The 18,891-nt window shown below is 41.3% G+C and overlaps 1 long non-coding RNA gene across 7 annotated transcripts in view; it reads right to left on the bottom strand.

Annotated features, from left to right (window-relative positions):
• LOC135362596 (uncharacterized) overlaps nucleotides 1–18,891 on the bottom strand; it is a 24,985-nt gene continuing 6,094 nt past the window's right edge. Inside the window, exons 3-5 of one of the 7 annotated variants that reach the window (XR_010407485.1) lie at nucleotides 18,024–18,149; nucleotides 11,492–11,900; nucleotides 1–286 (exon numbers count right to left, since the gene is read on the bottom strand). This is a non-coding gene — a long non-coding RNA (uncharacterized LOC135362596). The other 6 variants (XR_010407486.1, XR_010407483.1, XR_010407487.1 and 3 more) reach the window with 6 other exon arrangements.

Below are 18,891 nucleotides of genomic sequence, written 5' to 3' on the forward strand. Positions count from 1 at the left end.
TAGAACAAGGCATGCTTCGTTATTTCACTCTTCAAATCACAGGCTGATTGTACTTCTCTGGGAAGAAGGGCTGTTGGTTTTGGCACCCAACAGCTCACAGTGCAAAGTACAGTGACATTTCCTAGGTCCTTCTGGCTCCACCAGGACATCTGACAGGGAGGGGCTGCCGCTTGTGTTAAGTCCTGTCCGACGTGAGGGCTTCCTGAGGAGAGCGACGAGCTCGTTCTCGGAGGGTAAAGTGAATGAGGCTCTTACCGCACAGCAGGAAGCTGGGCGCCAGGGAGAGCTAATCGCAGGGCAAGAAAGTTCTGGATTAATATTCGTAATTATTAGTAACAGAATCATCCGTCAATCACGAAGTGCTGGATGTTTTAGAGTTTGGAGCATTGCTTTCTCTGTTCCCAGCCTAATTTATCTTTCACAGCGGACTTTCGGATTTACCGTCTTGCGTACTTATGCCCTGCTTGATTCCCCTCCCAAAAGGATGTGAAGCCGCTTATCTTCTTTAAGTTTAAAGTGACTGGGTCCTAAAACTCTTCAAAATGCGTTTGGTTTTGTATTCGCCGACAAAACGTCTCTTGGGAAATTGTCGGAAGGAGGGAGAGCCAGAGCTAAGCCACAGGACACAAGTGTCCCAGCGTATTGGAGACATGCTTCTGCTGTGGCCATACTGGGCGAAAGGGCGTGACACTTCAAAAAAGGATTTCTATGGCACTGTCCTGGCGAACAGGGCCTGACATGCCGTTGACCAGAGCAGAGTCTCCCAGTCGCTGTGTGGCAGCCCTGTGAAAGGGACAGGGACGTCTGGTGCCCCTCTGTCACAAATACTGGTTACCACACGTGCCATGTTGGAAATCAGTAGGTCGAGCCGCATCACTTACTTCTCCATCTGGATGGCTCTAAGAGCTCCTCCAGGGCTGGGAAGAGAGCTCATTTGTATTTACGTCCTAAGAACAAGGCATCACGCCTGGCATTTGGTAGGCACTAAATAAATGTTGAGCAGAATCTGCAAGCGTGCAGATCCTCCAAGTCATCTATTAGAATGTTGAGCCGTAAAAGATCAAGGACAGAATTATTGATCCTGCAGGTTCCAGGTTGACAATAATTTATTAATCCATATTGGGGGGATATTAAGTCTAAAAAGGAGGAGACTTTGCAGGACATGATGGTTTTATTCAAACAGTAGAAAGTTTGTCCCGGGAGCAAGCTGGGAACCAATGAGTAAAAAATAGAGGAAAGGTGAAAGTCCCTCAAGAACAGTATCATGGGCTAGGGCTTTGGGAGCTGGGCATTCTCGCTGCTGCAGGCACAATTTTTCTGGGAGAGAATTTGGTAATATGCATGAAAGTCTTACATATGTGTAGAAACTTTCACTCTAGAATCTAGAGTCTCGTTTCTAGATTTTGTTCACTGAAATTTATCAGCATCCCGAAGATATGTGTACATGGATGTTCAACACGATATTGGTTATAATAATGAAACATTTCGAACAACATGAACTTTCTACATAAATCATGATATCTCTAGATATTCATATATATCTATTTTCACTGAATGGAAAATTATACGGCTGTTAAAATGGTGCTGTAGAGTCACACTTATTTGAATGAAAATATGTTTGTGCCAGGGGCGCCTGGGTGGCTCAGTCCGTTGAGCGGCTGCTTTCGGCTCAGGTCATGATCCTGGGGTCTTGGGATCGAGCCCACATCCAGCTCCCTGCTCGGCGGAGAGCCTGTTTCTCCCTCTCTATCTGCCTGTCACTCTGCCTACTTGTGCTCTCTCTCTGTCATATAAATAGGTAAAATCTTAAAAAAAAAAAAAATGTTTGTGCCATATGGTTAAATAGAAAAAGCAGGATACAAATGGCACAACTTTAATTTAATAGAAATTTATTTTGTAAGCATGTAGAGAGATAGAGATAGAGACAGACACAGAGAAATTCGTGAAGACTATATCTCAAATTGCTGATGGTAGTTATCTCTCTGGGTTGCAGGAATACAACTAATTTAACATTTTTGTTTTTATCTGTTATTCCTAAACTTTGAACTACGGATATGTGATACCGTAATACTAATACTAATTCTAATACTAATACTAAAGAAAGTTGGGACTGATGAAAACATACCCTTGCTGTCTGTTAAGTCAGCGAGCTTTCTGCTACCCGAAGTGCTCAGCTAGAGATGAAGTGGTTTCATGGCTGGATGTTGCAGGAGGAAAGCTGGAACAGAAGCAGCTAAACCACTTCCAAATGTAGATACTCTGATTCCATGAAGGAAGATGGTGACATTGGAAACTGTGTATAAGTTCTTCACCTGCTTTGTCAGGCAAACATGGTTTTTCAGAAATAATATTTGAAAATTTTTTGCAAGGCCTGTTTTTGATGATGGGACTATAGTTCAAAATCAGAAGTTATATTCTTTGTTTTTTAAACAGAGCAAACCCTTTATTTACAAGATTTACATACTTTCCTTAGCCGAGGAAAGAGAGATCAGGAACTCAATGATTTTTTTTTTTTTAAAGAGAGGGAGAGAGCAGAGGGAGGGGCAGAGGGAGAGGGAGAGAGAGAATCCCCAAGAAGCTTCCACACCCAGTGGAGCCCAACGTGGGGCTCAATCTCACAACCCTGAGATCATGACCTGAGTTGAAATCAAGCGTTGGACACTTAACTGACTGAGCCACCCAGGTGCCCCAGAAGTTATATTCTTAATATTTGCCTCTTTCTATGACTTCTCAATGAACAACAAAGTAGGAACTGGAATATTCTCATTTTGTTCACTGGTTTGGCACATAATACCTTTGTGTCTGGCCCTGAAAACAGAAATAATATTTGCCTCTCATCCCACTGGGCACAACGTAAGCTCCATGAGGCCAGGCATTTATTTATGTTGTTCCAGAGCCCAGAAGAGTGCCTGGCACTCGGTAAATATTTTGTGAATGAATAAATGAATGTTGGCCCGGGAGAATAAGCAACTTGGAAGAAAGCTCCTCTGCAAGTACATGCTTTGGGCTGTATTCATTTTAATTACTTTAAAAACATGAATTTGTAAACAGAATTCCAAAACAAAAATTCATTTTGTATGCAATTTTTCAAATTATTAACGTTCTTTAAAAGTCGGGTATGATTTTTCTACAGCCATATATTTAAAAAATGAAAACCACAGATTATGTCCTAGATAACTATTGCTCCATAGAGCTTCCAGCAGTAAGAGAAATAGTCTCTATCTGCGCGCTCCGATATGGCAGTCGTTAGTCATGTGAGGTACTGAGCAGTGAAAAGCGGGCTGGCTGGATTTTAAATCTTATTTAATTCTACCTGATACAAGTTTAAATTTGAATAGCCACATATAGTTGGGGGCCACTATACTGAACAGGGCATTCAAGAGCAAACTTCTGATCTCAGTGCATATGACAAGGTAAATGCCTCGTGTTACCAAGATACTGTGTAAAAGCATGAAACAATTACTGAAATCTACTTCGAATCTTCTACTGAGAAATAAACCCGGGAAACCAGTGTGCATGACGGAAGAGCATCTTGCATAGATTTTAAAAAGTTCCTTACCACACAGCCTTCCTAATCTTCATTAGTACTGCTACATTCTGGACATTCCAGACATTGATTTGTATCCAAAATAAGGCTTATAAAAGTTACAAAATGCAAAGCAATGATGTGTGCAGTGCATGCTGTCAGCATTAGAATAAAAAGTGCAGCGGTTTGCACGGAGAGTATCCTAGGATGCTCTGATTCTAGAGCTCCCTTTTCACTAGTTGACTACTGTGCAATACGGCTTTGGTGATGTTCGATATAAATACAGGATTTTGTTTGTTTTCACTTCAGGATCCTCGTGATGTTATCTCCAAAGTGGGCCTCAGTGTTGGGGGGATTGGGTGAATGCAGAACTGAGGTAACCACTCAGAAGAGCCAGCCCACTGCCTTCCCCAGAAGCCTTCAGGAAACAGTCATGCAAAGTGTTCTTTAAATTAACCGACTATTTATCTTAATTCTTCACCTCATTGATGTGTAACTGTCCTATGGACATTCTTAGTGATATAGATGGTACCATAGGTCAAAGAACAGGAAGCAATTTAGGAGAAAAGCAAAAATGGATGCAGAAGGCAGTTAAACAATATATTTTTGTGGAATTTAACTGAAAAAAAATTGTTGTGAGGTTTATGAAGAATTATAACCAGTTGTTGAATGAGGTGCAATCAGAAGACAGCTAAGCTTCAAACACGGGAGACTAGAAGCCTCGGAGGTCATTTATGAGTGCTTCTGAGGCTGTATCTCAATTTCCAACCTGTCACTGATTCCTATGTTTCCGATTTAACTCTTCCTCTCCAGTCCCACTGCCAGCATCAGAGTTGAGGACTTCAACCGTCTGTCTAACCCTAGTGCCATAGACCGAATGTTTGTCCCCCCCCAAATTCTTACGTTGAAATCCTAATCCCCAATGGGATGGTATTATGAGGTGGGGCCTTTGGGATGTGATTAGGTCAAAAATACAGATTCAAAGGGGTATATGCACCCCAATGTTTATAACAGCATTATCAACAATAGCCAAACTATGGAAAGAGCCCAAGTGTCCATGGACTGATGAATGGATAAAGAAGATGTGGTGTACATATACAACAGAATATGACTCAGCCAACAGAAAGAAGAAATCTTGCCATTTACAATGATGTAGATGGAACTAATGTATTATGCTAAGTGAAGTAAATCAGAGAAAGACAAATACCATATGATTTCACTCACATGTGGAATTTAGGAAACAAAACAGATGAACATAGGGTAAGGGGAAAAAAAGAGAGAGAGAGAGAGAGACAGGGAAGCAAACCGTAACAGACTCTTCATGATAGTGAACCAACTGAGGGTTGACGGAGAAAGGAGGGTGGGGGATGGGCTACATTGGTGATGGGCATAAAGGAGGGGTGTTGTTATGATGAGCACTGGGTGTCATGTGTAAGTGATGAATCACTAAATTCTACTCCTGAAACCAATATTACACTAGATGTTAACTAACTAGAATCTAAATAAAAATTTGGAAGAAAAAAAAAAAGGAGGCAGGCCTTTGGGAAGTGATTAGGTCCTGAGGATGGAGCTTCATGAATTGGACTAGTGCCCTTTTGTGAGACCCAGAGAGCTCCCTCCCTCCTTCTGCCGCGTCAGGACACAGGGAGGAAATGGCTATCTATGAACCAAGAAGCAGACCCTCACCAGACATGGAAGCTGCCACCACTTCGATCATGGACTTCCAGCTTCTAGAACTGTGAAAGATAAACATCTGTTGTTTATAAGTCACCCAATCTCTGGAACTTTGTTATTGGAACCTGAATGGACTGAGACACCTAGTTCAAAGGTCTTCCTGCATTCCTCTTCCTGGTGAATGTTTCTGAAACAATGCTTTCATCATTTCCCTGGTAACTGAATGGAATGAATGTCACTCTTCACACCCAGGGGCTATAATGACTTGTGTTCCTTCTTTTTTTGTTTTTTTTTTTGCTTGTGTTCCTTCTTGCAACAGGTCCCAATTTGATCTTGGCGGTGTGAGGTAAGAATGAATGACTGTCTTTGCTGGGAATCTAGAGTCCCATCTACCACAAATTGACATGTGTCCTTGGGCAAGTCACCGTATCCCTGGGCCTGAGATTCCTCATCTAAATTCCTCATCCTAAAATAGCATCATGAGACTCAATAATGTTTAAGCTCTCTTCCAGCTCAAATTTTAAGATTAGTTTTGGCTCAGTCCCTTAATTTTCCAGGTCTTTCAAAGTTTCATCCTATTCTTTCTAATTAAAAGCATCTTCCACTTCTCAGTATGTAGATTTTGAGCCTCTCTTTGCTTCCTTTTCTCATCTTAGCCCAAAGGCCTGGTCCTGGATCACATCGGCCCATGTTGATAAAACATTTTTTATTTTTTTATTTATATTTTTATTTTATTTTTTTAAGGTTTTGTTTATTTATATGAGAGAGTGAGCACAAGGGGGGGGAGGGACAGAGGGAAAGGGAGAAGCAGACTCCCTGCTGAGCAGGGAGCCCCACACAGAGCTTGATCCCAGGACCCTGAGATCATGACCTGAGCTGAAGGCAGACGCTTAACCAACTGAGCCACCCAGGCACCCCAAGCTCTTTATACTGTTAAAAGTTGTTGGAACTCCAAAGGGCTCTGGCTTATGTGAGCTATAGCCCCATAGTTATTTATTGTATTACAGTTTTTAAAAGGATTAAACCATTTAAAAGCAATAATAAATCCATCATTTGTTAACATAAATGACATACGTTTATGAAGAATAGCTGTATTTTCCAAAACCAAAAACAGTTAATGAGAAAAGTGGCATTGTTTTACATTTTTGCAAATCTCTTCAATATCAGGCTTCACATCTCTTTAATATCAAACAGCTGGTTTCTTACAACTACTGCATTCACTCTGTTGTAATATGTTGTTTTACTTTAAGTATGTAGGGGGAAAGGTCTGGCCTCGTACAGATATGTGTTTGGAAGAGAGAGGAGAATATTCATAGCTTTTTCATACAATTGTGGATATTCTTCTTTAAACCTCACCAAAAGTAGACAAGAACAATTTCTTAAAGTTAGCTGTAATGTGGGATCCGAAACCATATCAGTGAAATTTCCTGTCAGTTGCATTAGTCTATTGGTCCATCTTGCACTTTGGATGATCTTTCATTCATGCCCATGCATAATTTTATAACATCATTTATAACTATTTGGAAAATACTGGTTCACTGAGTTGTGGAGATCTTCCAATGACCCATTTCATTACATGATTTCAGCACCAATCTCATCTGAAAAGCCTTTAAGCACTAGGAAGCTGTCAAACTTATGATGCCTGATACAAGATTTTTCTAAATCTAATTTTTGCTTATAAAAGCTCAAAGGAAACAAATACTGTCGGTTGCTTTTCCTTGGTGTGACAAGCTCACTTGGTTCATTTTTAAGAAAATTCTACCAAGCCATCACGTCTGAATAACCATAGTTGCCAGTTGTTCTTCCAAGTACAAAGAGTGTCCCATGAAGAAAGCAGTTAGTTCAGCCCACAACTCAAACAACTGTACAAGTGCTTTTCCTTGACGTCACCATGGTGGCTGGATGGCAGTAGAAATGCTTTGTGTGCACTTTCTGTTTCGTCACACAGAATAGTCAAGAGACATAGTGAAAGGTCAAGATTTAATAAAATTACTAGTTTATACTGCTTTACCAAGGACATTCTTATGGAAAAACTAGCCGCTTTTTTTTTTAACCCACCAAGGACAGCAGTGAAGAATCTATGACTGCTGGGGCAGGCTGAGCCAGTGCCATGCTTTGGATTAAGGCAACAGCAGCTTACACTCCCCAACCCCCCACCCCCGCCTTGTGTAGCATCAGAGCAAATGGCAACACAGTGAAAACGGCAACTAACATTTAGCACTATTACGATAAAAATTTTGATTTTGCAGACCTCCCTAGAGGACCTTGGAGACGCCCAGAGGTCCATGTCATCACACTTTGAGAACTGTCACTTTACATCCTGTGACGGGCTGAAATTGTCCTCCCCATAAAATTCATACGCTGAAGCCCTAATCCCAGTACCTCTGATTGTGACCGCGTTTGGAGATAGGACCTTTAAAAAGAGGTGATTAAGTTCAAATGAGACCCTGAGGATGGCCCTAATTCCATCTGACTGGTGTCCTTATAAGAAGAAGACATCAGGACACACAGACAGACACCAGGGATGTGCGTGCACAGAGGGACCACCACGTGAAGAGGCAGCAAGAGGGCAGCCGTCTGCCAGCCACGGAGAGAGGCCTCCGAGGAAACCAGCCCCACCGGCACCTGGTTCGCTGACTTTCAGCCTTCAGACTGTGAGAAAGTAAATTTCTGCTGTCTAAGCCACTCAGACTGCTCTTCTGTTAAGGCAGCCTGAGCCGACTAACTCAGGCTTTCTCATGCCCATCCTGTGTGTCAGATGGCCTCAGGCACAATTGCCCCTTAAAAGCCATTCCCCTCCTTCCTTGTGTGGCAGGTGCGCTCAGATGCGTGGGTGCACGTGTTCTGGTCTCCTGCGCCAGAGCCCGCCAGCTCTCTGTGCAGATACTACACTGGTCCACATTTTCATGCTAGCCTAGGCATTCCCCACCCCCCCAACACACACCTGCTGCTTTGCTTAATTATGAGATCTTTGAGTTCATGGACCAATTCAGTGTCTGCTCTGTAGCCTCAGGGCCCCGTGCAGTGCTCAGTGTATATCTATAAGGAGGGGCTGCCATTCCTCCTTCCCTTGTGTCCAGGAGCTCTCAGAGGCAAATCACCCTCTGCTCGGACAGTTTTACTCCAAGATCTCCTGACCCATAGCCATAATTTGCATATTAGTTCAGATGCATTTTTAGCAAATTTTTAAACATTATTATATGATAAGAATGTATTACTCTTTCAGGGCGCCTGGGTGGCTCAGTTGGTTAAGTGTCTGCCTTCGGCTCAGGTCATGATCTCAGGGTCCTGGGATCAAGCCCCGCATCGGGCTCTCTGCTCAGCGGGGACGCTGCTTCTCCCTCTCCCCCTGCATGTGCTCTCTTTCTCTTTCTGTCAAATAAATAAATAAAGTCTTTTTTTTTTTTTTTAAATGTGTTACTCTTCCTAATGTATATATTAAACATTGGGCCACAATCAAGCTTTCCTTTGGCATAGCTTGAAAGGAAATTTTAAAATTTCATTTCTCATTAACATTTCTGCTCCATTCATTCATTTTAAAAAAATTATAATTATCTCACTTACATTCTGCCCCCCCCCCAAAGATAGTTGGTTCTTTGTTCCTTAGGCGAATTTATAATTCTCTACTGATGATAATATTTTGGCTTTGCATCTTCTATAAATTCATTCATTCATTCCACCAATATTCACTAAGCACCTCCCTCCTCTGTGCCAGGAACAATTTTAGGCACTAGGGATATAACAATGAACTAAACAAAATCTGTACCATCAGGGAGCTTATGATCTAGTGAATGAATGGTGATTTCTCAAACTACTTTGTAATACATTTCAATGGTCTTTTGTCTCTTGATTATGTTTTGAAAACTTCTCCCTGAATCTTTAGCAGTAAGCATGTTACTGGCACCGATGACATCTTGGTGCTACTTTACACAGATGCCAAGGACGCCACCATTACATACTGTGTCCATAAGAAAACTATGAGGCCACAGCTTAACAGTAATTTAATCATTCTAAAATCCCACTACTACTTAGAGAAATAATGAACTGGAAAGCATTGGCAAAGTTCATGTGTAATTGCACACAATTCTCTAGAACTCAATTCTATAACCAAGAATCATAATGATTTGAGATAGTCTCAAAAGATGTCAATGTTTCTATTTCATGGACACTCTAAAACTAGACATAGTAATTTTAAAGGGAGCAATTTTTAAACTGAGCAAATCTTCTGGAAATAACCATCAGAGGAAAATCAGCCTTCTTATATCTGTCCCTAATAATCACAATTTAATTATAGAGGATCAGACAAAATACTTAATAGATAGATGTAATTAGTGTCATTAAAGTGCCTTTCAGGAGTAATGGAAAGAGAAAGAAGAACCTGAGAAATTATATATAATGACTCTCCCTACCTTATTTCTTCCAATGAGTTCACAGCTATTATCCTCACTTTTCCTTTTGTTTCCTTTGTCTGTAGGCCAAAATTGAGCTTATTTGTATGTGAAAACAACAGCTAATCCCCTGGGCATGGGGGTAAGCTTAAATCTTACACCACTATAGTAAGACCACTTCACTCCCTTGGTGACGGGTGACTTTCCCATGCCACTTTGGAATGAGAATTGAACCAATATCACCTAAGCTCCTGATGTCACATATGCTGATGACAGAAGAGTGGTTTGATAATGGACTGTCCAGCTAGTCACCACCAAATGATTCCTACCACCTCCTGGGACCTTCAAAGGGGGCCCATGTACCCTATAGGCTGCATAAGGAACTCCACTGGAAGGAAATAATAAAATTTCTATTATACCTTAATTTTTATCTCATTCTTCTGTAATTTCTATTTTTGTGTATGCTTCATAACATGCATACCATATAGGAGTTCATGTCTATAATTTAGAAGTAAAGAAATGCACACCGGGATGCATGCTCAAAAGTCTTATTGATGGAGCATGCAATCAGACAAGCTTGGAGACACCATTCTGGACAGCCAGGGTGGAAATATCTCACTAACACAGGGTGGACAAAATCCTATGGATGCCAGAACCTGGGCAGCAGATCACTCTGCCTTTCCTGCCTTGGAAGAGTATGAGGTAGAAGAGTGCAGTGGGAAAATGTGGCCCACTGTCCTTAGGGCCTGGTGCTCTCTTTGGTGTCGTTATGGGAAGTCCCTCCTCAGGACTTCTGCTCTCAGGTCTCATGGCCTGTCGCGTTCAAGGACTTCCTGGTGCTTCCCAAAGCCTGCTAGCTCTTCCGTTCTCTTTCCCACAGAGCGTCCACCTGCATAAGCACCCCCGGGAGTTGGTGGGGGGAGACGGCAGAGCACCCCAGGCTGGGCTGGCCCCACAGCTGAGGTCCACAAGCTGTCAGCCAAGTGGCAGAGGCCAAGAATCTCTGCCCTTTTCAACCTCTAGGGAGCATCCCCAGCCAGCTGCTTGTGCTCCTGTTTGCGGGGAAACACCCCTTTTGGCTTCTCACCGCAAGTACACGAGCGCTCTGGTGGTTGGCCCCAAGGGACAGACAGCTTGCTGTCTCCAGACACACCCGTCGCCTCTGACGCTGACTTTTAAAAATTAGTTATGCTCACTGGCTCTTTCCCAGAGGCTTCTCACCGGATTACCAGAAACACCCAGTTGGTGCAAAGAATCCTTCTCAAGCCGAAACCCTTGAGGTACCCACAGGTACTGCGGAACAACTACATTTCTCCCCAAGGGTGGATCATGCTGTTCATTCAGCCAAGCCTTAAACACTTTCCAGAAAATTCTTTCTAGTATTCCATTCATTCAGTTTCCCTCAAAATGAGCTGTTAACTACTCTTAGTCAAGAACATGATTACCTTTTCAAGATAAAAAGAGATTTCCCGTTCTCTGAGTTCTCTGATCTTTCTCGAGTTAACACATTTCTCTCTTTTCTTGCCACACTCCATCTCCCAGCCCCCAGACAAGCACTTTAAGGCATTTGCTTACTTTTACCTCTGAGACAACCCGTCTTGGCCTCGCCCTTGGCCTTGGGGTCCCGATGGAGCACCATGCTGAACAGCAATCACTTGCTTTTAGTTTTACTTCTTTTTTTTTTTTTTAAGATTTTATTTATTTATTTGAGAGAGAGAATGAGAGAGAGAGAGCACATGAGAGGGGGGAGGGTCAGAGGGAGAAGCAGGCTCCCCGCTGAGCAGGGAGCCCGATGCGGGACTCGATCCCGGGACTCCAGGATCATGACCTGAGCTGAAGGCAGTCGCTTAACCAACTGAGCCACCCAGGTGCCCCTTAGTTTTACTTCTTAAAAACGCCTCACCTCAGAAGTGACACAGTCGGTACGTCGTATCAGAGTGTGTTCTGTTGTTCTCTGGAAGGACACAGGAATATAACCTCTCTAGCCTTCCAAGCCTTCTCTCTTTTCTCTTTGTGGCTAGAGGGAAGCCTTCCCCCTCCTTGCACCTGCTGACTCACTGAGGCGTATTTACTGTGAAGGCGTGTGACATGGCAGGGCTGCCTCAGCCCCCAGCAGCGCCCGCAAGAGTCGTCACCAACAAGAGGCCGCATTACCACATACTCCAAAGCCTTCTCTTTACGTCGTTCCAGATCTCTAAGATTCAACTGATGCAGTAAAAGGTTCTCTGGGGGCCGTTCCTCCTCCCTGCCATTCAACTCTTCTCTCCTAGAGCTCTTGTTTCATTGTGTTGTGGGTTATTTGTTCACATGGCCTGTTGACATTGGAATTTGGTTACTCCGGGATAAAAACCAAATTTTGTTTACCTCCCCATCTCCAGTCCCCATTACGGTGTTTAGAAAACAGTGGCTGCTCTATGAAGGTTTATTAATGGGAAGGAGAAGGGAAAGTGTTTCTGAGAGAAGAATAGAGAAAGCCTACTGAGAGAGAAAATTGGAGTCTAGCACATTAACTAAAAGGAACACGAGTCTCTGTGCCATAGAAAAGGTTATTTTATGCAGCTCTAATGTCATATTTTCCCTCCAGCTTATTGGAAATGTACCGAGAATGACCCACGGAATTGGAGCTGGGGGAGGGGTGTGTGACAGAGTGGGGAACGGGATGTGGTTCATTGCAGGTGGTGAATTTTAGAGAGGTGTTTTTCACACAGAGAGTGCCTGATAGGCTGTAAAAATGAAAGCAAAATAAATTAATCACCAAGTGTGAAATGCCTCTGAATCTACTAGGAATGATTAGGGGATATTTTGAGAATGAAGGATGAGTAAAAGAATAAGCCCAAATGGGCAATGGCCTCTAATAAGAACCGGAGGAAAGAGAATTTCTACCATCCTCCTCCTCCTCCTCCTCCTCAACACCATCATGAGAGGAACAGAAAAGCTTGTCCGTGTCAGCACGCAGGCAAACATTCACTTCGGAAGACACACCTTGGAGACAGATGCCCCCTCCACTGTTAGATTCAAGAGGCAAGTGAGGTAAATAGGTAATGAGCTTGGTGCTTGTTGGACACTGTGATTTTAGTATCATCGTTATTGAGCACCTCCATTAATATAAGATTCCCCAAAGGGTTGGTATTCTGTTAATGTGGAAGAAGATGGAATTCAGGATTTTTATATCTTCTGAAACAGATGGTTATAATTTAAACTTCAGGAAATACAAGAAGGAAGAAACTCAGTCAAAAACCTTAAAGTCCTAGTTTCTTATTTTCCAGGCCAAACCCTGCAGTCTAATTGTATAAATAGTTCTGAGACTCTCTTCTATTTTTCTTTCTTCCTGGAGATAATCCGCAAAGTGTCTGTCTGGACACATCTAATGGTTAGCCAGATGGCATTCCAAGAATCACTTTTCTAAAAGTCTGCGATCTCGTCAGATGCATTGGAATGATCTGAGCTGGTGGCGGGGAAGCAGCATTAAGTACAGAAGCTGTGGAATGGAAGGAAGGAAAGAGTATCAAAGAATGCCAAGGGAGGGATATTTACTTTAAAAGGCAGAAGGAACGTTTGAGGGTGAGATGAGAAAAACCTTATATGTATTAAGGCTGCCACAATCCTTGTGACGCAGTGTTGCCCTGAGCTAATCTTAACACTATCAACATATCTTAAAAGCAGAGTAAATGCTATATTAGGGCTTATAAATATTTCACAATCAGGCTTGTTAACTGCAAGACTTTCCTTGCAGATTTGAAGCGGGACAGCTTTGAAAGGAGATTATAATGGCTTTAAGGCAAAGCTGACGAGCCTTCCCTTCAGAGACAGGCAGATGCTTGCTGTTCCAGGAGACCCCAAACCTCACGTCCGCCCCGCGGGCTGATGCTGAAAACGTACCCAGAGCTTTAGTACTTTGATTTAAGGCTTCGCTCCCTGTCAAAACACACCCTCCCTACACACCACTTTTTCCTTCACACTCTCCCAGAGGTAGCAGTCAGAATAAGCTGTAGACCAGTCACTTAGAGATTAGTGAATGAGCTTCAGTTTGGGTCCCGAGTATAAATTTTTTAAGGGTATAATCTAATGTTTTTAATACATTCACAGATTTGGTGCAACTATAGCTCTTTTTATGGCTGAATCATATTCCACTGTACAGATAGATCACCTTTGTTGTCCATCCATTCATCCCCTGGCAGACATTTGCATTGTTTCTGCCTACTGTGAATACTGCTGCTGTGAACATTCCTGTACCAGTATTTGTTATATATCAAATTGAGTATATATCAGGAGTGGAATTGCGGGGCTATGCAGTCATTCTGTTTACCTTTTTGAGGAACTGCCAAACTGTTTTCCAGAATGGCTGCACTATTTTATTTTATTTTATTTTAAAGATTTTATTTATTTTTTTAGAGAGAGAGAGCAAGAGCATGCGTGCGCGCGTGCTCGCACAAGTCGGGGAAGGGGCAGGGGGGAAGGTGAGGTAGAGAGAATCTCTCAAGCAGACTCCACTCTGAACACGGAGCCCGACACGGGGCTCAATCCCACAACTCCCGAAATCATGACTCAAGCCAAAATCAAGAGTCAGATGTTCAACCGACTGAGCCACCCAGGCGCCCCTGGCTCTACTATTTTACATTGTCACCAGCAATGATGAGAGTTCCAATTTCTCCACATCCCTACCGACATTGTTATTTTCTATTTTGTTTTGTTTTGTTTTATAATAGTCATCCTAGTTGGTAGAAAGTGGTATCTCATTGTGGTTTTGAACTGTATTTCCATAATTACTAATGATGTTCAGCATTTTTTCAAGTCCTTTTTGTCCATTTGCTTATGTTCTTTGGAGAAGTATCTATTCAAGTCCATTGCCCATTTTTGAGTTGGGTAGTTCGTCTTTTAGTTGTTAAGTTGTAAGAGCTCTTTATATATTCTGGATTCTAAGGCCTTATCAAGTATATTATTTACAAGTGTTTTCTCCATTCTGTGGATTGCCTTTTCATTTTCTTGATAGTATCCTTTAGAGCACAAAGTTTTTAATTTTGATGGAGTCTAATTGTTGCTTGTGTTTTTTGGTGTCAAAAGCGATTCTTGGAATGCCGGGCAGGGGAGTGAGCGGGTTGCTTTCACTGCATAAGATTTGGTGTCATTTCTAAGAATTCAGTGACAAATCTGAGGTCAGGAAGATTTACCTTTGTTTTCTTCTAAGATTTTTATGCTATTACTGCTTACATTTTAATCTTTGATCCATTTTGAGTTATTTTTTTCTATGGTGTGAGGTAGGATCCATATATATTCTTTCACATGTTGATATCCAGTTGTCCTAGCACCTCTTGGTAAAAAGACTATTCTTCCACCATTGAACGATCTTAGCATCTTGTCAAAAATTAATCGACCACAAATGTATGCGTTTATTTCTATACTCTCAATTCTAGTCTATTGATCTATATGTCTATCCTTATACAAAAATAATGAGACATTACAAACCAAAAATACAATAATATAATAGTAGCTATGTAGTCACCTTTACAAGTGTTCTTTGTTTCTTCATATGGCTTTGAGGTACTGTCTAGTGTCCTTTCATTATAGCCTGAAGGACTCCCTTTAGCATTTCTTGTAAGGCAGGTCTACTAGCAATAAACTCTCTCAGTTTTTATTTATCTGGAAATACCTTATTTCTCTTTCATTTGTGAAGGAAAGTTTTGCCAGATATCGAATTCTTAGTTGAGAGGTTTTTCTCTTTCAGCCCTGTCAAAAGTATCAAAAATTATCAACTCATGGTCTTTCTTGTTTCATCTTCTGCCTCAACACAGATAACATTTTTGAGAATTACAGAAAGAAAAAGGAATCTTAATGAAATTGAAAAAAAAGTTTGAATTGAATGGAAACAAAGGTATGAGATATAATCAAAGATGTACTTAGAAAGAAATTTATAGCCTTAAATCCATGTATTAGAAAAAAAAAAAAGCAAGGCTGAAAATCAATGACCTAAGTATCTCAAGAAGTTCAAAAAGAACAGCAAATTAAACCCTAAGAAAGTAGAAGAGAAGAAAAAAAATAATGAGTACAAATGAACAAAAACAAATGTACAATAGAGAAAACCAACCACGTCAAAAGTTGGCTCTGTGGCATGACAAATAAATGGGATAGATCCCTAGCAAAACTGGAAAAGAAAAAAGGGATAAGCACAAATCACTTATATTAGGACTGAGAAGGGGACATTGCTGAAGATCTCACAGAACTGAAAAAGGTAATATAAAAGATCATGAATGCTTTTGTACCAATAAATAAGAAAATTTAGATCAAGTGGACAAATTTCTAGGCAAACATAACTTACCCAAACTGATATAAGATGAAAGAAGATAAAAGAAGAAATCTGAATCTAATATATACCCAGGAAACTGAATCTAAACTTTGATCAAAGAAACTTTGATTCAAAGAAAACTCTAGAATTAGATGGCTTCACTGGTGAAGTCTTTCGTATGTTTAAGAAAGAAGTAATAAAATACACTTAATTGGAAAAAAATAAGACAATGAGTGGATGAATATAAAAGGTAAAATATGGGCGCCTGGGTGGCTCAGTTGGTTAAGTGACTGCCTTCGGCTCAGGTCATGATCCTGGAGTCCCTAGATCAAGTCCCGCATCGGGCTTCCTGCTCGGCGGGGAGTCTGCTTCTCCCTCTGACCCTCCCCTCTCTCATGTGCTCTCTCTCATTCTCTCTCTCTCAAATAAATAAATAAAATCTTTAAGAAAAAAAAATAAATAAAAGGTAAAATAATAAAATTTCTAGAGGATAATGTAGTACAAAACCTCATGACCTTGGAGCAGACAAAGATTTCTTCTTCTTCTTCCTCTTCCACTCCTCTTTCTCTTTATTTTAGGTAGGCAACACACGCAACATGGGGCTTGAACTCACAACCCTGAGATCAAGAATCACATACTCTACCCACTGAGCCAGCCAGGTACCCCAAGAATAGACAAAGATTTCTTAAGTAAGGAAGTAAATAGGAAACAAAAGGCACTAATAATAAAGAAAAGACCATATCATAGTTAAGAACTTCTGTTCAACCTAAGAAACCACTGAAAGAAAAGGCAAGCTACAAGACCAGAGATATTTGTAATACATACATTTTACAAAGTACATACTCATTCCCAGACATCTAAAGAACTACAGATCAATTTTTAAAAGTATAGAAAACAATTTAAAAATGAGCAAAGGGCTGATAAGCATATAAATAGATGATTAACTTCATTAGTCATCATGGTAACGCTAATTAAAACCATCATAGGGACACCTGGGTGGCTCAGTTGGTTAAGCGCCTGCCTTCGGCTCAGGTCATGATCCCAGGGTCCTGGGATCAAACCTCACATCAGGCTCCTTGCTAAGCATGGAGTCTGCTTCTCCTTCTCCCTCCGTCTGCCACTCCCTCTACTTGTGAGCACTCTCTTTCTCTGTCAAATAAATAAACACAATCTTAAAAAAAACAAACAAAAATAAAACCATCATGTGATACCACATCATACCCATCAAAATAGCTAAATAGAAACAAAACCAAATAACTGATAATACTACAAATTGTTGAAGATGTCAAGCAACCAGAACTCTCATATGCAGTCAGAGCACAAATCAGTAAAATTACTTTCGAAAACCATTTGGCAGTTTCTGCTAACGTTGAAAACATGCAGACCCCATGATCTAGCATTTTCACTCCTGGGTACATTTCCAACAAAAATGCATATATGTGTGTACTAAAAAAGACATGTTACAGAATGGTCAGAGCATCATTATTCATAATTGCCATAAATTGGAAACAACCCCAAATATCCATGAACAGTTCAAGCGGTAAATGAACTGTGATGTTCTCATGCAAAGGAAAACTGTGATAGCAATGAAAATGAACTATTGCCCCCACAACAGCAACACTGATATATCTCACAAGCATAATACTGAGCAAAAGAAGCCAGGTCTCCAAGGGTATTTATGGTAAAATCTCATTTAACTTACATATAAATGTATATATGAAGGTCAAAACACACAGGCAAACTAATCCAGAAGCCAGGACAGTGATTAGCTTCAGAGGGGTCAGTACTGGGAGGATAGGAAATACAGTGGAAGGTGTGGGGGTGCTGAGAATGTCCTATTTCCTGTTCTGGGGAGTGGCTCCACTGGGGTGTATACTTTGGGAAACTCAAGAAGTTGTGCATTTCTGAGTTGTGTACTTTTCTTTATGTTGTGTTTCCACTAAAAAATATATACATATATATAAAAAAACAACCCAACAGGGCTCCTGAGTGGCTCAGTCGGCTGAGCATCCAGCTCTTGATCTCAGCTCAGGTCATGATCTCAGGGTCGTGAGGTTCGAGCCCCACATTGGCTCACGTGCTGGGTGTGGAGTCTGCTTAAGATTCTCTCTCTCCCTCTGCCCCTCCCCCCTCTAAGAAATCCAACCAAACAAACCTAGGGACAAAACTTCATTTTGGCCCTCTAGACTTCGGCTCCCAGGACCTGAGGCCAGCAAAGAGGCTGTTATCTAACGTGGGTCTCGTCTCTCTTCATCTGTTTCCGCTTTGCTTTCCTTTTGCCCTGCAGGCAGATGACAGAACAATAATCAAGCCCTCACTTCAGAATGTATTGGAAGCATCTCATTCCCCTTGTTTCTCCCTTGCTTTTCTTTTCTCCAAACTCCTGATGTACTTGTCTCTCCTCTCCGCATCTTGCCCTTCTGGTCACACGCTACTCTCCCCTTCCTTTTCACCTCCCGCTCCACCTCTGTCCCCTTTCCCGCCTCTTCTCTGTCACTGTTTTCCATTTCTTGTCTTCACTCCCTCCCTGAAGGAAGTATGTGCAGGGCAGGGGAGTGAGCGGGTTGCTTTCACTGCATAAGATTTTACCTTCTTCATTTTCCTGTTGAAAAGCAGATAGATTGAAAAGACTCACTCTCCCTAAGGAAGCACTGTTGTGTTCAGGCTGTTCCCATTTTAGCTTTCCCAATGGAATGCTGGTAAAATACCAATCATAAGAAAATGTCCCACCTATCATAAATGATTGCTTCTGGGTGGCAAGACCTTAGGTGATTTTTATTCTCAGGGTTTTTTTTTTTTTTTAATATGTATACATTTCTGTGTTTTAAACATTTCTACATTCTTTGCAAAAGATTATTTTCGTTAAAATGTTAGTAACAACTTGGCACATCCACTCAGGCTTTAAATTTTGTAAGTTTTGGAAATTAAATGTTGTAGGAACAATAAAAATTTTAACCAATTCTATTTCTCCTAATGATGTTAGGGAACATAGTGGTGGGGTTCTTTTTACTTTTTCTTGAGCT

The sequence above is a fragment of the Mirounga angustirostris genome, unplaced genomic scaffold (assembly GCF_029215605.1).
Source record: "Mirounga angustirostris isolate CCGP_5_RB_7025 unplaced genomic scaffold, mMirAng1.0.hap1 SCAF_14, whole genome shotgun sequence".
NCBI lineage: Eukaryota > Metazoa > Chordata > Mammalia > Carnivora > Phocidae > Mirounga > Mirounga angustirostris.